The sequence below is a fragment of the Lepisosteus platostomus genome, unplaced genomic scaffold (genome assembly GCF_059453375.1).
Source record: "Lepisosteus platostomus isolate fLepPlt1 unplaced genomic scaffold, fLepPlt1.hap1 Scaffold_70_H1, whole genome shotgun sequence".
Taxonomy (NCBI): Eukaryota; Metazoa; Chordata; class Actinopteri; order Semionotiformes; family Lepisosteidae; genus Lepisosteus; species Lepisosteus platostomus.
In genome coordinates, this window is record NW_028291682.1 from 212,747 (window position 1) to 232,276 (window position 19,530).

At 46.2% G+C, this 19,530-nt stretch overlaps 5 non-coding genes and 1 pseudogene across 5 annotated transcripts; 2 read left to right on the forward strand and 4 right to left on the reverse strand.

Annotated features, from left to right (window-relative positions):
• Window positions 1–369: 369 nt before the first annotated feature.
• On the reverse strand, window positions 370–516 carry LOC148632067 (U4 spliceosomal RNA). Its single transcript, XR_015934495.1, has one exon. It is a non-coding gene; the product is annotated as a U4 spliceosomal RNA (small nuclear RNA).
• Window positions 517–1,841: 1,325 nt separating this feature from the next.
• LOC148632068 (U4 spliceosomal RNA) lies at window positions 1,842–1,983 on the reverse strand. Its single transcript, XR_015934487.1, has one exon. It is a non-coding gene; the product is annotated as a U4 spliceosomal RNA (small nuclear RNA).
• A 230-nt stretch (window positions 1,984–2,213) lies between these two features.
• Window positions 2,214–2,330, reverse strand: LOC148632069 (U5 spliceosomal RNA). Its single transcript, XR_015934497.1, has one exon. It is a non-coding gene; the product is annotated as a U5 spliceosomal RNA (small nuclear RNA).
• Window positions 2,331–6,513: 4,183 nt separating this feature from the next.
• LOC148632070 (U1 spliceosomal RNA) lies at window positions 6,514–6,682 on the forward strand. The gene has a single exon (XR_015934496.1). It is a non-coding gene; the product is annotated as a U1 spliceosomal RNA (small nuclear RNA).
• Window positions 6,683–7,319: 637 nt separating this feature from the next.
• Window positions 7,320–7,438, reverse strand: LOC148632071 (5S ribosomal RNA; annotated as a pseudogene).
• Window positions 7,439–9,096: 1,658 nt separating this feature from the next.
• LOC148632072 (U1 spliceosomal RNA) lies at window positions 9,097–9,260 on the forward strand. Its single transcript, XR_015934486.1, has one exon. It is a non-coding gene; the product is annotated as a U1 spliceosomal RNA (small nuclear RNA).
• Window positions 9,261–19,530: the final 10,270 nt, after the last annotated feature.

Sequence of the window (19,530 nt, forward strand, 5' to 3'; positions counted from 1 at the left end):
CTGTAGCTCACCCTCATCCGGGTACTGACCTGGCTCACACCTGCTTAACTTCAGTGGGTTTTCAGTTGCGAGTTGCAAGGGGATGCAAGTGATGGAGCCGCTCGCTGCAAAAGCCACTGCTTTGGCTGGGAATCGAACCAGAGTCTCCCGCGTGGGAAGCGAGAATTCTACCACTGAACCAACAATGCTCAGTATCTGGGCCTTTAAAAAAGACGCTTTTTTGGTGCTCTGTTAAAAAAGCGTCGACATTACCTCTTTCAAAAGGCTTTACTTTCCTAGTCACATTCCAAGGCTCATTGAACCCGGGCTGTTTCCTCCAGCGGTATAGTATTGCAGTTAGACAGCACGATGCCTGCAAGACTATGTCACGCTCTGACGAGACTGTCAAAAATTGCTTTCGCCTATTGTATTGCAAACCGGCGGAAGCGGGGTATTGGGAAAAGGGGTATTTTCAACTAGCAATAATCGCGCCTCGGCTAAACCTCACAGGCTACGATACTGCCAATGCGCAAATCTGATGGTTGCCAGGCAACCGCGGGGATCCTATGGAAATCGTTATCAATCGTCTCATGGCATGTCGTTGCTGTAACGCTTCATATTTGTCGTCTTCTTCTTCTAGCTTGAGGTTTTGAAGAATTTCATGACAGACAAGGGCTCCGTCGGGAACAAAGGGCGTTGTGAGAAAACCGTTGCTTATTTTCAGCAGCAGAAATACAACCCTTTAAATACAAGATGACAGAACAATGACGAAGGGCATGCCGGGAGGAACTCATGCACTACAGAGGAAAGGGGGCGGGCACGTACAGTTCACATTCAAGCCACAAGTACTCCTCTTGGATGTTGCACAAACAAATCCTAACGTCCTGAAAGCATTGCAGCATGTTTGTGTCCCACTTCCCGTGGCTGCAGGACGACTGACACGAAGGGACAAACACAATCTGTGGCGTTTAGCGTGACATAGTCTTGCAGGCATCGTGCTGTCTCACTGCAATACTATACCGCTGGAGGAAACAGCCCGGGTTCGATGAGCCTTGGAATGTGACTAGGAAAGTGAAGCCTTTTGAAAGAGGTAAAGCACTGCACAACGGAACTGAGGGAGAATCTTACAGGGGATTCTGAGCGGTGTCTGCATACACGCAGTCCGATACGGGTGCTGAAAGCTTGAGCTACTCTCAATGTCATGCTGCCTTTCCTCGGAGTAAATATGTTACATTGAAAGAATGCTTCTCGCAGGTTCAAAAAGGGACCCTTGTTAATTGGAGAAATCAATGATTTCGAATAAATTCTGTATGCGTTAAAAGACAGCTATACACAGAAAACATGCAGAACACTGCTCATGATGTTTCCCGAGCCGAAACAGTGCGTTTTTCCAAGCCATCTGACAAAGCCCGCCCACTGAAAACTGCAGCAGATCGTGTAAAGACGTTCAACTTTGTAACTACTGCACGCACAGGAAGCAGAATAAATTCCTCTTTTCAAACTGTCAAAGGTTTGCTTTGTGAACGCTGCAGGACATCGCACAATCTCTTTTGAACGGGGACAAACGATTTCTTACGGGGCGCAGTAAGTACAGACGTTTAAAAAGCTCCACTCATGCCGACGATGCAGCATGAAGAAGCGCAACCTAACGTTTGACAGACAAAAGCCGGGCGCCGCTACGAGCAATATGAAATCAAACTAACAGCACACGGCGTTTCGCGCTGACTCAAAAGTGATCTCGACAGACGCTGTTCTCTGCATAACGCTGAAAGAGCTAAAGAGCGTTTCTGTTGAGACGTAACAAAGTGTCTTTCTACCATGATGTTACCATGACAAAATCTGTCTTTAAACACCTTGCTCAGTCTCTGACGAGACTGTCAAAAATTGCTTTCGCCGATTGTATTGCAAACCGGCGGAAGCGGGGTATTGGGAAAAGTTTTCAACTAGCAATAATCGCGCCTCGGCTAAACCTCACAGGCTACGATACTGCCACTGCGCAAAGCTGACGGTTGCCAGGCAACCGCGGGGATCCTATGGAAATCGTTATCAATCGTCTCATGGCATGTCGTTGCTGTAACGCTTCATATTTGCGGCCGGACACTTCCTGTCCCCCAAAGAAAAGAGCGCCAATCAGACAGGCGGAGACCGAGGACTCGCAGAGCAGACGGCCACAGTCGCCGTAATAAGAGCGATTGTGAGCGGTTTTGTTTTCTCTCTTTGACCAGCCCAGCTGCACCCCACCCGAAGGCAGGGAAGCACAAAAATTGTATGGAACTCATTCATGTTCCTCTCCATGGAAATCTTTAGTAAAAGGCAAAAGATTTGTACGAGATGAAGAGAAACCAGAGTGCGTGGCTGGACAGCTGCAGGAGCCCAGGCCGCATTCAAGGCCTCTGCCCTGCCGGTCGTGGTTGGCAATGCACCTGGCCTTACAAACGAGCCAGTGGGGCCCGTTCAGCTCCGGGCTCATCGCCTGCGGCTCTCGGCTTACCTGGCAGGGGAGATACCTTGATCAGCCTGTAGTTGGAGTAGTTGGATTGTTTTCTTGTTTTGAACTGCCCTCACGCCTACGCCAATAAACTCAATAAACTCATCGGCTGCACCCCTTTCCCCTCAGTGCTCCCAGGAGCTGGACTTGAGGAAAAGGAAAAATGACTCTATTTTCTCCCCGAGCGAGGAGGAAGGAGAGCATGGCGATGGGGACAGCTGGAACCCCTCCACCCCTCCTTCTACCCCCTTCCTTGAAATGGACTCCGTGAACGCTTTTACTGCTGCCACCCTGATGAAGGCTCATTCAGAGGATGGCTGGCAGGAAATTGGTAAGAAGAAAAAGAAAAAGAAGAAGGTAACAGGTGAGACCGAAGAGAAATGTGTTTTGTAAAGACTGGTTCCACTTTCTTATGTAATATGGCTCTAAACATAATTTCTCTTAACACCAGAGGTATCAATGACAGAGTTAAATGTCAGTGTGTCTTTGATTACCTCCAGCAGAGAGAGGGAGATGTGTTGATGTTGCAGGAGTGTGTTTTAGCCTATCAAGAGAGGTATAAAAGCTTTGAAGATAGGTGGGATAAAGGGCCTTCTGTTTGGTCAGGGGACAATAACAACAGAGCCTCTGGCGTGGCCATTCTTTTCAAAGGATGGGCTTTCAAATTGAAAAGTATTCAGAGGGTCATAGATGGCAGGTTGCTGTGTGTGGATGTGGAATGGGGGACCGTTAACCTGCGGCTAATCAATGTGTATTGTCCTACTGACGTGGGAGGAAGGGTGGAACTACTCAAGGCACTCTCTCCCCTATTGTTAAGTAGCACAGACGTGATAGTGGGAGGGGATTTTAATTGTATCTTAGAGCACACAGACAGGCAGTCTAGCTCGCCGATAAAATTGGATTCCAGCTCACTGGCCCTGCAAAACTTAGTTCAAGACTTTAAACTCTCAGACACATATAGATGTATATATCCCACAACAGCAGGATATACATGGTCAGGGAGGAATAGCAGCTCCAGAATTGACTCTTGCTTTGTCTCAGAGAAAGTGAAAGTTGTTGGGGTCACTCTTCAGCCTGTCTTCTTCTCAGATCATCAGGCTTTAGGGTGTAGAGTGGAACTCCAGGGCGGGACTGTCTTTGGCCCAGGCCTCTGGAAACTCAACACAAAGCTGCTAGAGAACGAGGGGGTAGTATCCCGCTACAAGGAGAAACTATCACAGTGGCTGTCCTTGCAGTGTCTGTACGGGTCAGTAGGAGAGTGGTGGGAGGAGGTGAAGGTGAGGACAAAGGCCTTTTTCATGGCTGAGGGAAGGAAGGCTGCTGCCAGACGGAGAGGAGTGCTAGCCAGGAAACAGAGGCAGCTGCAGCGTCTCTACACGATGCTGCACAGTGGCTTCGATGTGCTCGAGGATATCACCCTTTTAAAAAAGGACATCCGGAGCATAGCCGAAGAAAGTAGTCGAGGAGTGCTGTTAAGAAGCAGAGTGCAGTTCTTGGAAGAAAATGAGAAGTGTACCCGCTTCTTTTTCAGGAAAGTGGTAGGCTCCAAGTCTGTCATGGAAAGTGTAGTTGATGAGGAGGGACGAGAGAGAACAGAGCCGAGTGCTATCCTCTCCTGCACCGAGGCCTTCTACTGTGAAGCTCTACAGACTGTGAAGCTCTACAGAGTTAAAGGATGAAGAAATTCATTTTTTTACCTCAAAGCTAGAAAACGTTTTGAGTGAAGAAGATAGGGAAGTACTTCAGAGGGATTTGACAGTAGAAGAGCTGAGACAGGCTATGGAGAGCTTACAGAAGGGGGAAAACTCCGGGTGCTGACGGGCTCCCTAAAGAATTTTATTGCACCTTTTGGGATCTGCTTCAGGATCCACTACTGCTCCTATTCGAGGAAAGCTATAAGACAGAATTGCTGCCTGACTCCTTAAGAGAATGCACTATCTCTCTCTTGTTTAAGAAAGGAGCAAAGAATGACATAAAGAACTGGAGACCCCTCAGCCTGTTAGGCGTGGACACTAAGATCCTGTCCAAAGCCCTTTTCCTGCGCCTACAAAATGTAGTGGCCTCACTGGTAGGGAAAGAACAGACTTGTGGGATAGCAGGACGCCTGATGAGCGACAACCTGGCCTTGTTGAGGGATGTCTGTCTGTACTCGGAGGATCGCTCCCTCCCTCTGTGCATTTTAGGTGTAGACCTAGAAAAGGCCTTTGACCTCCTAAACCGGCAGTACTTAACATCGGTACTTGAGCACATGAAGTTTGGCCCCATCATGAGAAAGTGGATTAACCTGCTGTACACAGGTAGCAACAGCAGAGTAATGGTTAATGGCAATAGATCACGCTCCTTTGAAGTCTGTTCAGGGGTGAGGCAGGGCTGCCCATTATCCCCCTTGTTATTCGTTTTGGCTATGGAGCCCTTAGCCTGTGCCATGCGCCAGGATCAGGCCATTAATGGGATACCAGTGCCTGGAAGTGGGGGAGGAGAGGTAAAGACATCTCTATACATGGATGACGTCACCCTGCTCCTCTCTGACAATGCCTCAATTAGCAGAGCTCTGCAGTGCTGTGATCGGTTCTCTTTGGCTTCCTCTACAAAAATTAACACATCTAAGAGTGAGATTTTTTATCAGAACTGGAGGGAGCCAAAAGAAGGACATGATCTCAGGCTGCAAGAGAAGAGAATTAAGGTCCTGGGGGTGTATTTTGGAGAAGAGATGGGAACAGTAAATTGGCAGAACAAATTGCCAATCTTAAACAAAAAACTGATGCAATGGAAGGACCGAGACCTCATCATGATAGGGAAGGTGCTGGTCATCAAAGCCGAGCTCTTGCCTGTCTTGAATTTTCTGGCTTCTACCTTCCCAATCCCTCACCGTGTTGCGGCTGTGCTGAGGAGATTGATGTTTCAATTTCTATGGGGTGGGAAGCAGGAAAGACTCAGAAGGGAAATAATGTACAGGCCGCTACCCTCAGGGGGGAAGTCTGTCCCAGATATTGCTACGAAGCTGCTGTGCATTTTCCTGTCCTCTGTGCTGAGAGGCTTTGCAACAGCACCTGCAGCGCGTACCTGGACTTATTTTTCCAGGCTCTGGGTAGGTAGGGAGGTGTTCAGAGTGTGGGGTGTCAGACCCAAGCTGGATGTCCCACTCTCTGACACATGCCCTGCAATTTATGGGACAGTTAAAAGTTTTCTAAGATCTCACCCAATTGGCCATATTCCCCTCCGAGATGTCAGCGTCCAAAAACTGGAAGATTTCGTTGCACCCCAGAACAATAGGCAGACCCCTGTGGGCATTTTAACATCAGCCCAAACAAGGAAGGTGTGGAAACACACATCCTCTAAGTTTCTGTGCAACATTCACAGAGATTTAGACTGGAGTGTCGTCCACCAGTGCTTACCAGTACGAACTTTCTTGTACCGTAGGGGCCTCACCCCCAGCCCTCGCTGCGTTAGGGTGGGCTGCGGCGAGGAGGAGACTGTATCCCATCTCCTGTGGTCCTGCTTTTTTGCTAAGGCCTTCTGGGCACAGTTTGAAGATTGGTTGCAGGCTCTCTCGCCCCAATTTACCCTGACCGCTGCTTTCGTCATATACGGCATCTCTCCTGTCAAACTTCCTCCTGACGTGTTTGACAGGATCTGGGCCGTGGTGAACAGTGGGAAAGGTGCCCTGTGGAGAGTGAGGAACATGGGGCTGTTCAAAGGCATCGAGATCCCAGTCAAGGCAGCAGGTAGCCTGGCCCTGTTCATCACCCGAGAGAACTATTACCTCAGAGATCTGTGGAGAGAAGGGAAGGAGGAAGCAGAAAATCTGTGGGAAATAGAGAGCATAGGTCAATATCTCAAGAAACATTATCCAATATCTCAAGAAACATTAAACATTATTATAATGAAAAACATTATCATGTTTAAGTAAAGAATGTGATTTGCACCAGAAAAAAAGAAAATTGTTGCTATTTAACTGTTACCGTGTCAAAATGTAATGAGATGTGATCATATATACTGTTTTAAGTATGTATATTAATGTAAAGCTTTCTGATTTGTGATGTCCTGTATTTTTTTGTGAAAAGAAAATAAAGTTCTTAAAAATCGAAATCGGTTCACCCAGGCGAGGCTCGGCCATTGCACTCCGGCTGTGCTGACCCCTGCGAATTCCCCAAATGTGGGAATCTCGACTGCATAATTTCTGGTAGTGGGGGACTGCGTTCGCGCTCTCCCCTGATGTGCTTGGTCCAAAATCAGTTACGGGAGGGTTAGGACACCACGAACTGTATGGCTGCGGAAGGATCCCGGTTCGAAAGGAGTCGACACCGCTGCTGGTTCTCGGTGGCTTTTAGTTAGGGGTCCGGAGAAGCATCTCAAGCTAGTTCCACTACTCCTTCCGGAAGTTCATTCCCTTTTCAAAGTCAGTCGTTTTGCTGTAGTCTGGGTTCTTTAGGCTGATTATCGAGGTTAGCCTTTATTTGGTCATAGGGGGCCTCGGTACTGTATGCTGAGTCTAAAGACAGTTTCACCCGTTTTCTGATTGCTAGGTTCTGTAGGTTCTGTACCAGACATGTCAAACAGTGAATTGCTGTACCTCTATTGTATCCGTGCTCAATGAATGAAATTAGTAACAAATGAATATATGTCTAGTTATATGAAAAACAAGTGGTTTATCGACTCATCTTCATTTGCAGATTTAGAGGCAGCTTCGATATTCGTTTAACAAACGTTTTTTTTTTTAATATGGGTCACACACATGCCAAAGCAACAAAACATCTCTAGAGATGAGGCTATAGATCACCTTTCCATCCTGCAGGTTTTCCTCCCAAAGCCTACGGCACCAACGGCGACCCCTGCTGGACGGGAGAGCAAAAGCTTACAGCACCTGGTATTCCCAGGCGGTCTCTCATCCAAGTACTAACCAGGCCAGACCCTGCTTAGCGTCCGAGATCAGACAAGATCAGGCGTGTTCAGGGTGGTGTGGCCATAAGCGAAATCCCTGGCGCCTGACTCGCTACTTGAAGCTGTGTGTGGCGGGGGCTCCGTGCCCCCCGAGCGGGACTGAAGGATCGTTCGTGTGCAACTCTTTGGAAAGGAGCTGCTTTCCAAATCGCATTGCGTGCCTGGATGTTGGCGAATGCGCTCCCTTGTGATGGCTCGTCCCGCACTGGAGGAGGACAAACAATCTGCACGGAGGAGCACCAGGCAAGTCTTCGCCAGACAAAAACCTCCAGTGCACAGCACTCTGGAAACATTTCGGGGCTGTCGCGTGTTTATTTCAGCACGTAAAGCGCACCGGTCCAACACGTCGGCCGGGCGCGCGGCGCCTCCGCCCTCTTGTGGCCTTGCGGCGTCAGAGCAAGAGGCTCCTTCTCGCTGCCCTTCCACTGTGTTGCAGGGCCCCGAGAGGGAACCCGGAGCGTGCACTTTGTGGGGGGCGGGGGACCGCGTTCGCGCTCTGCCCCCGGTCTCTTGCGCGAGTACTAAATCTCACGGACAGGGGGGCCTCATCATTGATTGTTACAGGTGAGACGGGGATTAGGAGGAGACCCTGACTGATGGGTAAAGGGGAGCACTAACATCAGAGGTACATCCCCGGCGTCTCTTTTTGAGAGACGCCCTGGGGTTTCCTAATGACCAAGGAGGGTCGGGACCTCGGTTTGACGCCTCCCCCGAAGGACGGCGTCTGTTTGTGAGCAGAGTGTCGCCATCAGGAGGCTGGGGCGTAAGAGAGCCACACAGCCCGCAGGGTGAGCGCTCCCTACTGGTCCCAGTCACACCTCTTGCAGGAGCAGCAGCAACCGGAGCTTTTCCGGGGGGGAATCTCGTTCCCGCCGGAGCTGAATGTACCTGCATGTGTGGTGTCGTCTTCTTCCCCCGCCCCGCTGTGTTTGCTGTATTGTCTCTGAAGCCGGCCCCCGAGACGAGACGGGCTGTTCCTGTGCCCCAATTAACACTTTACAGGTGCCATTCCCCGGCATTGTGGCCATTGTCGGTGCTCACACGCGATAAGATAAGGCGGAGGAGAGCGGGGCATGCCCAGCGCCAGACATTCAAGGAGGGGGCAGTGCGAGGTGAGGTGAGGTGAGGTGCGACACGCCGGAGCCCCGACGCAGCTAATGCGGTAGCACTTGTTGGACTGGCATCGAAAGGACGTGTGCGCACGGAGCGAGCCTTCCCTGCGGCGGAGCGCGGGAACTTTCTCCCCCCCTCCCGCTGCAGGAGTTGTGTGCGCTGCAGCGGCGCCGAGAGAAAAGCACAGAAGGCAGCAGGCTCTGGAGAGCAGGTAAGAGACGGAGCCTTGTGGGCAGGCGAGCAGGCCCGTTTTTTGGAAATTGCTGAAAAGGTTTGTTCGGTGTGTGGCAGGCGCACGTCGCGAGCTTGCGTGGCGATCTGCCGGTCTGGAGTTATGCAAATGAGGCCGAATTGCATCCCGGGACATGCTGCGAATGCGCAACGGCGACTGCAGATGTGTAGGAAACGGCACGCTCGTTTTCTCGTTTTGCCCACACTTTTGAGTGTTAGTGTGGCGTGTGAGTGTGCGAAAGAGTGGGCCCAGCAGGAGGCGGTGGCGTGCGGGGCGAGGAGGTGGCCTAGGCTGCGCGATTTGTGCTATGGGTGCGGGCCGCTTGCAGGGGCCTGTACAACTCATACTTACATGGCAGGGGAGATACCTTGATCAAGAAGGAGGTTCACCCAGGGCGAGGCTCGGCCATTGCACTCTGGCTGTGCTGACCCCTGCGAATTCCCCAAATGTGGGAATCTCGACTGCATAATTTCTGGTAGTGGGGGACTGCGTTCGCGCCCTCCCCTGATGTGCTTGGTCCAAAATCAGATAGGGGAGGGTAAGGACACCACGAACTGCGTGGCTGCGGAAGGATCCCGGTTTGAAAGGAGTCGACGCCGCTGACTACAAATCAGGAGATTGCAGGTTCGAATCCTGCCAGGCTCGGGTTGTTTTTAAACACATCGGGCTACTCCCTAAGTAGTCTGTGCTACTTACTGCATTGTAATCGTACCCAGTAAGAGATTTCCTTCATGTAAATGAACTGCACCTGACAGCTTTAGAAAAACACCTGGGCTCAGTACGGTGCTGAGAGATCAGCGTTGCTGTTGTTCTAATTAGCACGCACTGCATCGGCTATGACCCGAACTTTTCAATTATTTCGATCAGTAAGTCAACACGTAGTCCACATGAAAGGTAGAAATATTCTCTTGTCTGTCTCTTGTTTTTATAGAACTGAATGTCCCTGACAATGTACTGTTAGTTTTAATTGAAGAACGGCATCTGTGTTCAAATATACCAGACAAGTTTACGTAACTGCTCATGCAACACTCAGTTGTAATTAGTCAAGAAATAAAGTCGAACAACAGCTGCGAGTTTGATTCTGAACGTATGAGATTGCAGCGCCTTTTACGTCCATTGACAAATGATAGATATTCGAAGAGAGATCCTTCAGACCAGCAAGCAAACCCACGGCTATTTCGGTTTTCTATCTAGGCAACGTTGGTGTCTGCAATAGCATACATGAAAGCGTGATGCAATTTCTGTGGCTACATTTGTTGCACGTCATGCACAGTAAGAGTGTTTCTAACACCAAATAAAAAGTCAACAATTAGCGATCACGCCTTCTCCTCAGTTAACCCACTGAAACCCTTGCTGTTAACAGTTCTTTACTGCATGCTTTACGAGCACCTACATATCGTGTCGGTTCTTTCAGCTTTATTCATTAGGTTTTCAAAGGCATAAGTAGAGCACCAGAGGTGCGAACGCAGAACGTGTGGTTATCTGAAGAATTGCTTTCCATGGCAGCGGGTCCAAGCGATTTAGCGTTTTTATAGTACCGGGGAAGGAGACGCGGCACTTCGCCTTTACCGCGCAGGCACAAGGAGACGTGCGGCAGATGCCGTAGTCGGCAGTATTCGAACCTGCGCGGGGAGTCCCCAACGCATTTCGAGTCCATCGCCTTAACCACTCGGCCATGACAAAAGCGAGCTCGCTGCCGCCGCATTCCTCCTATAATCTAACACGGAGTGCGAGGTGGCTGCGGAAATCTTTTTAAAGTCGCTCTCCGTTAAAAAAAAAAATACCTTTCACAAGATTCGTGCCGGCAGACAGACACGCCTCAGAGGGTTTAAGGCTGGCTTCTCGTTCAAATGATATAGTTCCCAGTCCGGATGTCAAAATGCAACTTTGGCAGACAGAAAAAACATCAACAAACCACAAATGTGGAAAAGGATTTTACAAGCTGGACCACACTGCACTTTCAAAAGCATTTACATTCGTGTTAGACGCAGGAATTGCCTTTGATCTGCGCGCTTACGAACGCCATGGAAAACGAAACAAAACTAAAGCCCTCAGCTCCTGCACTTGATTATAATGCCGTTACGTGTCGAAGCAGGAATTTACGTCATCCTACCACTGCAAAACGGGGAATAGAGGGAAATGAGCACAATCTACGAATTGTCTCTAATCAGTCCCTACACTTGTAACACGCCTGGAAGCGTGCACCCCCATCATTAATCTTTGCGCATCTGTGCAAGGTAAACTCTGGAGCAGTCTCTGAAATGGCTCAAACGAAACACGTGATTGATTCCATGTGCATCTGGGGTTCATTTCTTATTTACATTTAATTCAAGGGAAAGGCTTGGGTCAGTTTCAGACGGCCTCCAACAGCGAGATTCAAGCGTCCCACCTTCAGCCCAATCTGCGCCGCCAGAACGCCAATGGCTCCTCTGGTCTCCGGGGTGCGGTTGTGACCCCGTAACCTAAAGTGTTGGTGGCAGACAAATGGAGACTAACAGGTGATGTCCTAGGACATGACTACATTGTGACACTCGGTGGGGATGGTGACCATTGCATGGAAAAGAGTGCGAGGCCCCTTTAGAAAAACATTTTGTTGACAGGCATTCTGCCTCAGCCTAAACACCTATAGCTTGCAAAGCACATGCTATTAGACAGGCACCTCTGCAAGACCTTAAGAGTCTCTTAAACTAGTGATAGTAAGGTGTTCCCAATGGGTGACATCAACGTCACCAGTTCAATTTGGGGTACCAGAGGGATCAGTGCCGGGACCAATATTGCTCTCTCTCTTTACATGCTGCTGCTAGGTAGGATAATACGAAAACATAATATGAACTTTCATTCATATGCTGATGACACTCAATGAAACATTTTGTTTACACCAAACGATAACTCTTCTATTATCAGTTTAGTTAAATGCATTAATGAAGGAAAGACTTGGATGTGTGAAAACTTTTTGTTACTCAACTCTGAGAAAACTGAGGATCTGTTGATCGGAGGCAACAATACTGATAGGACTACTATAACTTCAGCACTTAACTCAGAGGATTTCAACATTTGCCTCAAAGAGACAGCACGTAACCTAGGCGGCATATTAGACACAAGGCTCTTAACAACTTGCATTGTGGACAACCTTGTTGTGAAAGGCGCTATATAGAAATACATTGATTTGAATTGAATTGACAATGTAAAATGTTGTGTGCGTTGTTTGTTAAACAAGACTGTCTTTATTTCTTATTATGCGTCAGATGAAGATCAGGTCACATTTTAAGAGCCATTCATGTAGAAACCCAGATCATTCGCGTTTTAATAGTCACAGGAAGAGCGAAACGGGTGCTTTTCCTTTGTTGCGCAGGCACACGATGACACCGTAGGCGGCAGGACTCGAAGCTTCACGGGGAGACCCAGACGGCTTTCTAATCCATCGCCCTAACCACTTGGCCACAGCTGCAGCGCGCACCGCCGCTGCCACCGCCACTTCCTTCTTGATACAGTCTAACATGGAGTCCCGGGCGGCGGCGGAAACCTTTTTCAAAGTCGCTTTCCGTTTAACAACAACAAAAAAAACTTTCACAAAATGCATGCTAGCAGACAAACGCGCCTCGGAGGACTTAAGGCTGGCTTCAAGTTAGAATGATAAAGTCTCCCCGTCCAGTCAGGAAAAGGGAACTTTGTTAGACAGAAAGAAGGAAGTAACAATAACGGAGAGTTGTGTGCAAGGATTTTAGAAGCTGCGCAGCCCTGCAGTTTCAATAGCCCTTTTAATCGTGTTAGATGCTGGAATTGCCTTTTTTTTTACGCTCTTACGAATGCGATGTCAACGAAAACAGAACAAAGCATAAAAAACCCTCAAGTCCTGCAGTTGGATAGAATGCCGTTACGTGTCCAAGCCGTATTTGACTTCATCCTACCATTGCAACACGGGGCGTATATGGAAACGAACACACGCTACGAATTGTCTCTAATCAGTCCCTACAGTTGTAAGACGTCTGGAAGCGTGCACCCCCATCATTAATCTTTGCGCATCTGTGCAAGGTAAACTCTGGAGCAGTCTTTGAAACGGCTCAAAGGAAACACGTGATTGATTCCATGTGCATCTGGGGTTCATTTCTTATTTACATTTAATTCAAGGGAAAGGCTTGGGTCAGTTTCAGACGGCCTCCAACAGCGAGATTCAAGCGCCCCACCTTCAGCCCAATCTGCGCCGCCAGAACGCCAACGGCTCCTCTGCTCTCCGGGGTGCAGTTGTGACCCCGTAACCTAAACTGTTGGTGGCAGACAAATGGAGACTAACAGGTGACGTCCTAGGACATGACTACATTGTGACACTCGTTGGGGATGGTGACCATTGCTTGGAAAAGAGTGCGAGGCCCCTTTAGAAAAACATTTTGTTAACAGGCATTCTGTTCTGCTCAGCCTAAACACCTATAGCTTGCAAAGGGCATGCTATTAGACAGGCACCTCTGCAAGACCTTAAGAGTCTCTTACACTAGTGATAGTAAGGTGTTCCCAATGGGCGATGTTCGGCTTTTAAATCATCTCTCCGTGGAAGCGCCGAGATGCAGCTGTTTAAGGCTTAGAAGCAGCTGACGGTTTCACTACCTAGCTGATCACTGTCAGTCAGGGAGCTCAGAGGTGAAAAGCCTGTCTGAGAGACAATTCGCCATCGATCAGTTCAATATGTTCCGTACCAGCTCGGCGCACCTGAGATCATCTTGGTAGCCGTGTAGCTCAGATGAGTGAGAGCATGTGTGTGTGTACCACCGTGATTGGATGCTGGTCCTTCTCAGGTCACAGCAAACCTTCTGCTGCCTAACTTAACTAAATTTGGGGATCCCTTTGAAAAAGCAAAGGAAAACAAAACTGGCTCTTCATCAGCGTGATCGACCTCACCCAGTGGCCTAATAGCTAAGGCACTGGCCTCCTAAGCCAGGGATTGTGGGTTTGAGTCCCATCTGGGGTGCTCCTCTCCCATTTTGAGCATACAAATGTCCTTGCGATTTGCAAAGTTGCAACCCCACCTTACTCAGTGAGCGTCTCTGCTTTTCTCTCACATACAGTTGGGAGAAAAACTTTTCTAAACAGCTCTTTAGACGTGAGAGTTTTCGTTTGTTCATTTTGTTTTGCTCTGCTTTGCTTTGTTTTGCTTTCCATCGCGTTGGTAAGAGCGTAAATAAAAAGGCGATTCCTGCGTCTACCACTAATGTAAGAACTATTTCAAGTGCGGCGTGGTGCGGCTTTTCAAATGCTTGTGGGCATTTCTCTGTTGTTGATTCTTTTTTTGTGGGTAACAAAGTGGCATTTTCATGTCCGGACGGGGAGACTTTATCATTCCGACATGAAGCCACCCTTAAGTCCTCTGAGGCGTGTCTGTCTGCAAGGCTTGTATTTTGGAAATGTTTTTTTGAAACGGAGAACGACTTTGAAATAGGCTTCCGCTGGCGCCTTGCGATCCAGGTAAGATTGTAGCAAGAACGCAGCGGTGGCAGGGTTTGCTGTAGTCGTGGCCGAGTGGTTAAGGCAATGGACTAGAAACCCATTGGGGTCTCCCCGCACAGGTTCAAATCCTGCCGTCTACATTGTCTGTCTCCTGTTGTGTTCTGGCGCAAGCAAAGAAGCGTGCCTCTTTACTGTTCCTGGTGGTTTTAAAACGCCAAATTGCTTGTACCCGCTTCCTTGGAAATAAGTTCTTCAGTGTCTGCGAATGGCATTTTGCAGCTGGAAGCAGATGTCGACGCTTTTTGCACAGAACACCAAAAAAGTGTCTTTTTGGAAGACCCAGACACTAAGCATTGGTGGTTCAGTGGTAGAATTCTCACCTGCCGCACGGGAGGCTTGGGTTCGATTCCTGGCCAATGCGGTGGCTTTTGCAGTGAGCAGCTCCATCACTTGCATCCCCTTGCAACTCGCAGCTGAAAACCCACTGAAGCTAAGCAGGTGTGAGCCAGGTCAGTACCCGGATGAGGGTGAGCTACAGAGAAAAACAAAGCTTCCAGCTGGAAGCGGTGTTAATGGTGTCAGCGGGGGGGCGCTCACCCTGAGGTCTGTGCGGGTCCCAATGCCCCAGCATAGTGACGGAGACGCTATGTTGTTAAAGGGCGCTGTCTTTTGGATGAGATGTAAAACCGAGGTCACAGCGCTCTGTGGTCATTAAAAATGACCACCAAAACCTTTGACAAAAGCTCTTGGTAATTGATGGTCTTCAATAATGCTTCTCCTTTAGGTACATTTTAAATCAGCTGAAAAATGCTGTGAAATGGGGGGGCACTTCAGGCCAGTGTAGGATTTGGGTTACAAGAACCATGAAACTGCACGTGAAAGCCCGTACACTGAATTACACGGCTTTCTATTCAAAGGAGGGCAAAAGAAATTCCCTGAGTTCGATTTTTTGCAGCACAGAGAGGACCACTGTTGTGAGGCCGGTTAGCTCAGTTGGTTTGAGCGTGGTGCTAGTAACGCCAAGGGTTCGAGGGTAACTAGTTTGTTTAGAGATGCTGAGATGGGTTGTCATGCAACGCTGTCACATAGTGCCGACAGACAAGAGTGTTGTGGGAGAAGAGAAATGTGTTTGAAGATTTAAGAGTGTCTTAGGTGCAGCCAAAATAAAGTGTCACAATTGCAAGTGGTTGGATTTCCATTGTTTAATATGGTAAAAATAAGCGGAAGTTATCTGCCGGTCCGGGACAGTCTGCCATGCTTTTGTCATTTACTGTAAAGTGGTGTCGAACTGGGTGTCGAACTGGAGCCTCACCATTTGCATATGTGAGGCTCCAGTTGTACATCGAGTGTCACATTAAATGACAAAAATGAAGAGAGTTAAAGCAGCTGGAGAGGTTTTCTTACAACTTTTGAGCTGACACAGTTTTGGAAAATGTTTCCTTCACGCTGCACTGTACAACATAGGCAGCCAAGAGTCTCCAAAACAAAACAGAATTGACAGATAGGAGAAAATTCCCACTCGTCCTGAAGTTCCCAAAATCCAGCACTGAGCGTAAACAAAGTGTCTAAGTAGCGTGGGAATGCTAACCCTAACCCTAGCTGGAGTTTGAGCAATCCAGCACTGAGCGTAAAAAGATTAGTCAAAGTAACGTCTAATCGGATTAGTTTCCTTAGAGCTGGTTCAGAGTTTGCTCAAGAGTTTACCTTTCACAGATGCGCAAAGAAGAAAGTTGGGGGTGCACGCTTCAAGGCGCCTTACAGCTGTAGGGAGTGATTCGAGACGATTCGTGGCGTGTGCTCGTTCCCATATACCGTACGCCCCGGGGTGCAGTGCTAGGATGACGTACAATACTGCTTGGGCACGTAACGGCGTTATATGCAAGTGCGGGACGTGAGGGTTTTCGTTTGTTCGTTTTGTTTTGCTCTGCTTTGCTTTGTTTTGCTTTCCATCGCGTTGGTAAGAGCGTAAATAAAAAGGCGATTCCTGCGTCTACCACTAATGTAAGAGCTATTTCAAGTGCGGCGTGGTGCGGCTTTTCAAATGCTCAACAGGATGACTTCGCATGCATGCGTGCTTTCTTGCAGTCGTGTGTGCAATCATGTCTGCTTACGTGTAAACGGGCGTGGTTTCATGTATGCAAAAAACTTTCCTGGGCTCTTCTGAACCACATAAAATTATTTGGAGATATACATTTGTCTTGTTTTCCTCTTAGGCTCTAGAATTGATAACTTCTTTTTCATTTTTGGCATTTTTCATCATTTTCCAGAAAGTGGTTGCAAGCCCGATATCATGCGAAAAAACTTCAGGATTCGGGGATCAGTCAATGGATTTTCTTCAAAGTTGGATTTTTGCACTCTGTGGACCAAGAGATATTGTTCTAAAATGTTTTTTTTTTTCAAATTTAAAAATATCATTTTTTCATGGAGCTTTGAAGGGGATGGATTCACCCTCCTTTAGCCAGGACAGAGCTCCAGGAGCCTGGGTAGGATTCTAGCTTTCTCCCCTTTCAGGCACCTGGCACAGAAGACATCATTTTTTTCCTTAAAATCTTTTTTTTGTATTCCTTGTTGTTCCAAACTTAATTTTAATCACTTTTAATTAGAGATTTTATTAAAAATAGTGCAAAAAATGACTAATTTCACAAAAAATAATGTAATATAAAACGGATGTTTTTAACTTTATTGAGGTGTTTTAGAAACTAATATGTCTTCAAAAATGGTTGTTTCTCACTCCTAGGAATGAAAACTGTTGTTATATGATGTTATATGATATTAAAATAATAGTATCCGGAATTTCCGCAAGGTGGAAAGTCTTTAACGAAGATATTACTAATAGGATTAATAATGAATGACCTTGGACAAGCTGTAAACTCAAAGTATTGCCTTTGTCCACGTTCTTTTTTTCATTGACCATCTTTGTAAAAGTAACACCACAGCATTTTGCAATCACGCATTTGTTTCCAATCATGCAAAGTACAGTAATTTTTAAGAATTGATTCACCATGCCTTTTACATGCTCATAAAAGAGATTGATTTAGGAACATAAACATATTACTGTATGCAAACTGTACTGTATACAGTATGTATATGTATATTTAATGTCTTAACTGTGCCTGTTTAAGTATTGAATATTTATATGGAATTTTACCACTGAAGGGAAATCTTAGTAGCTGAGCATAAAAAGAATAGAAGCATACTGCAACGTGTGTGAAGGCCATAAACGATATTAATTTTGGAACTTATACATACAGTATATGGCTGGTCTCGGTACTTTAAAGAAAACATACACACCAGTATTCCATTTCTCACTAAACATTAAGCATCGAAGTCTTTTACTAACGTGATACCGGAGTCAACAAGCATACTTTTAGAATTTGATTAAAAGGAAATATAATATGGAAACGCGTATCTAAAGAAATTAATAATGATATAATTATATTCATGTACCGCAACACAAGAATAGTACATGCTGTACATTGTCTGTTGATAATGTTTCTGTAGTGCTTTTTCAGCATATTGCATGTGACTTTGCCGGTGGTGCTGTGGGTTAGGTTCTTGGTTCCCTGTCACACAGTCTGTAATCAAATCCCTCTGGCTTTATTTTTAACAAACATTTCTTTGAAAAAATGAAACGTTTCCTTAGTCAGAGATTAATTAAAACCTCACTCGCACCAAACAAATTTATATTTCTAAATATCACAACATGATCGAATTTAAGTCATTTTAATAACAATGAATAGTCACCTAGGCGTTACAATATTAACATTTATATTGATTTAAATCGCGTTTAAATCGCCTTTATTTAAAACCCATAAATAAAGCTGATACTGTTTAGACTTTTAATTATTTAAAACTGTATTACAGCAGCACAATGCACAATGCAACGTAAATCGCTATCTTTGTCTTCTGTGTAATAATGTTCATCTCTCTGTCCAGCAAATTAACAATAGTAATAATAATGAACTTTATTGTATATGGCGCCTTTAAAGGTGGCTCCTCAAAGCGCTTTACAGGTTAAAAACAATAACAACAATACTGTTAGGCTGGGCAAACGATTTTTTTTAAAGAAATACAAAATGAGATATAATGATGTGTTCCGGCTTAGACATTAAATAAGAGCATAACACGTGGGCGGCGTAGAGGTCGGCTCTGGCTTTCCCATCTACTGTATACACTGCAAGTACAACCCCCCTCTCTGCAGGAGTGATGGCTGTGACTAATTAAACCGGTTTCACAGGTATTTTCAAAGTAGAAGGAGGCGAGAGTTCCAGTGAAAGACACCTCCCCCCTCTCAAAAACCCAGTAAGTACAGTACTTACTTGTTAAGAAAGGCTAGGCAACTCAAAGAAATCGCTTTAACATGCTAATGCGTTGATGTAACAGTCCGGGCGTGGCAAGCTTCTAATGTCAACCCGACTACGGCGAAAGGAACCCTTCTTTCATTAGAAGACAATGAACATATTTTAGCCCTGAATGAATTAATAGCAAACATGGTTTACATAAAATACATTTTTCCAAGAAAGTTTAGCCTTTGTCACTAATGAAACCACTAAATAAAGACATAAATATAGAAATCTTAAGATTTTTAAAATACATGACTTTGCTAAAATTTATTTAAAATAAAAACGATTACAAACGCCAGGAGAGAGAGAGAACAGGGGAGGGATGTTGGTTTTGCATAAGGGAATGAGGTCTGTTTGGGAAAGTGGAGTTACATGTTCTGGCTGTTTGTGAATTATCGTTGTTGAGTATGGAGTGTTGAGGTATTGATTTTGTGTAATGCTTTATGTTGAAAATTGAGGTGGATTTTGTTTATGATAAAGAGGATAAACTTGGATGGGAGGAGGGTTTGGTTTTGCATAAGGGGCGGGATTATGATAGTTGGAGGAATTTGCGAGAGTATAATGGTTTGATATATTTGATTTTGTATTGTGGTTGTTATCTATGTTTTTGGTTGGTATTATGTTTATATGGTTGTTTTTGTTGGTTGGTTGTTATTATGGTTATTAATAATACGATCTATAGTTGAAATCTGAGTCTAAATAAAAAGAAAAAGCAAGTGATTAGGTTTATGAGCAATCTAATTACTTATTCGTTTAAAATGCTATATAAAATAAAGTTTATTATTAATTTGCTGGACAGAGCGGTGAACATTATTATGCATAAGACAAAGATAATGATCCTGATCAGTTTAGAAATCTGTGTACGCTGTAAGGTTTTTACTTCTTAAACTTTTAAAATACACGTTTCGAATAGAAAGAAATCCTCTTCCTGGTACAGTACTGTATGTATAGCAAACCAGCACGTCTTTTTTCTCCAATCAGAGGGGTGTCAGATGGTG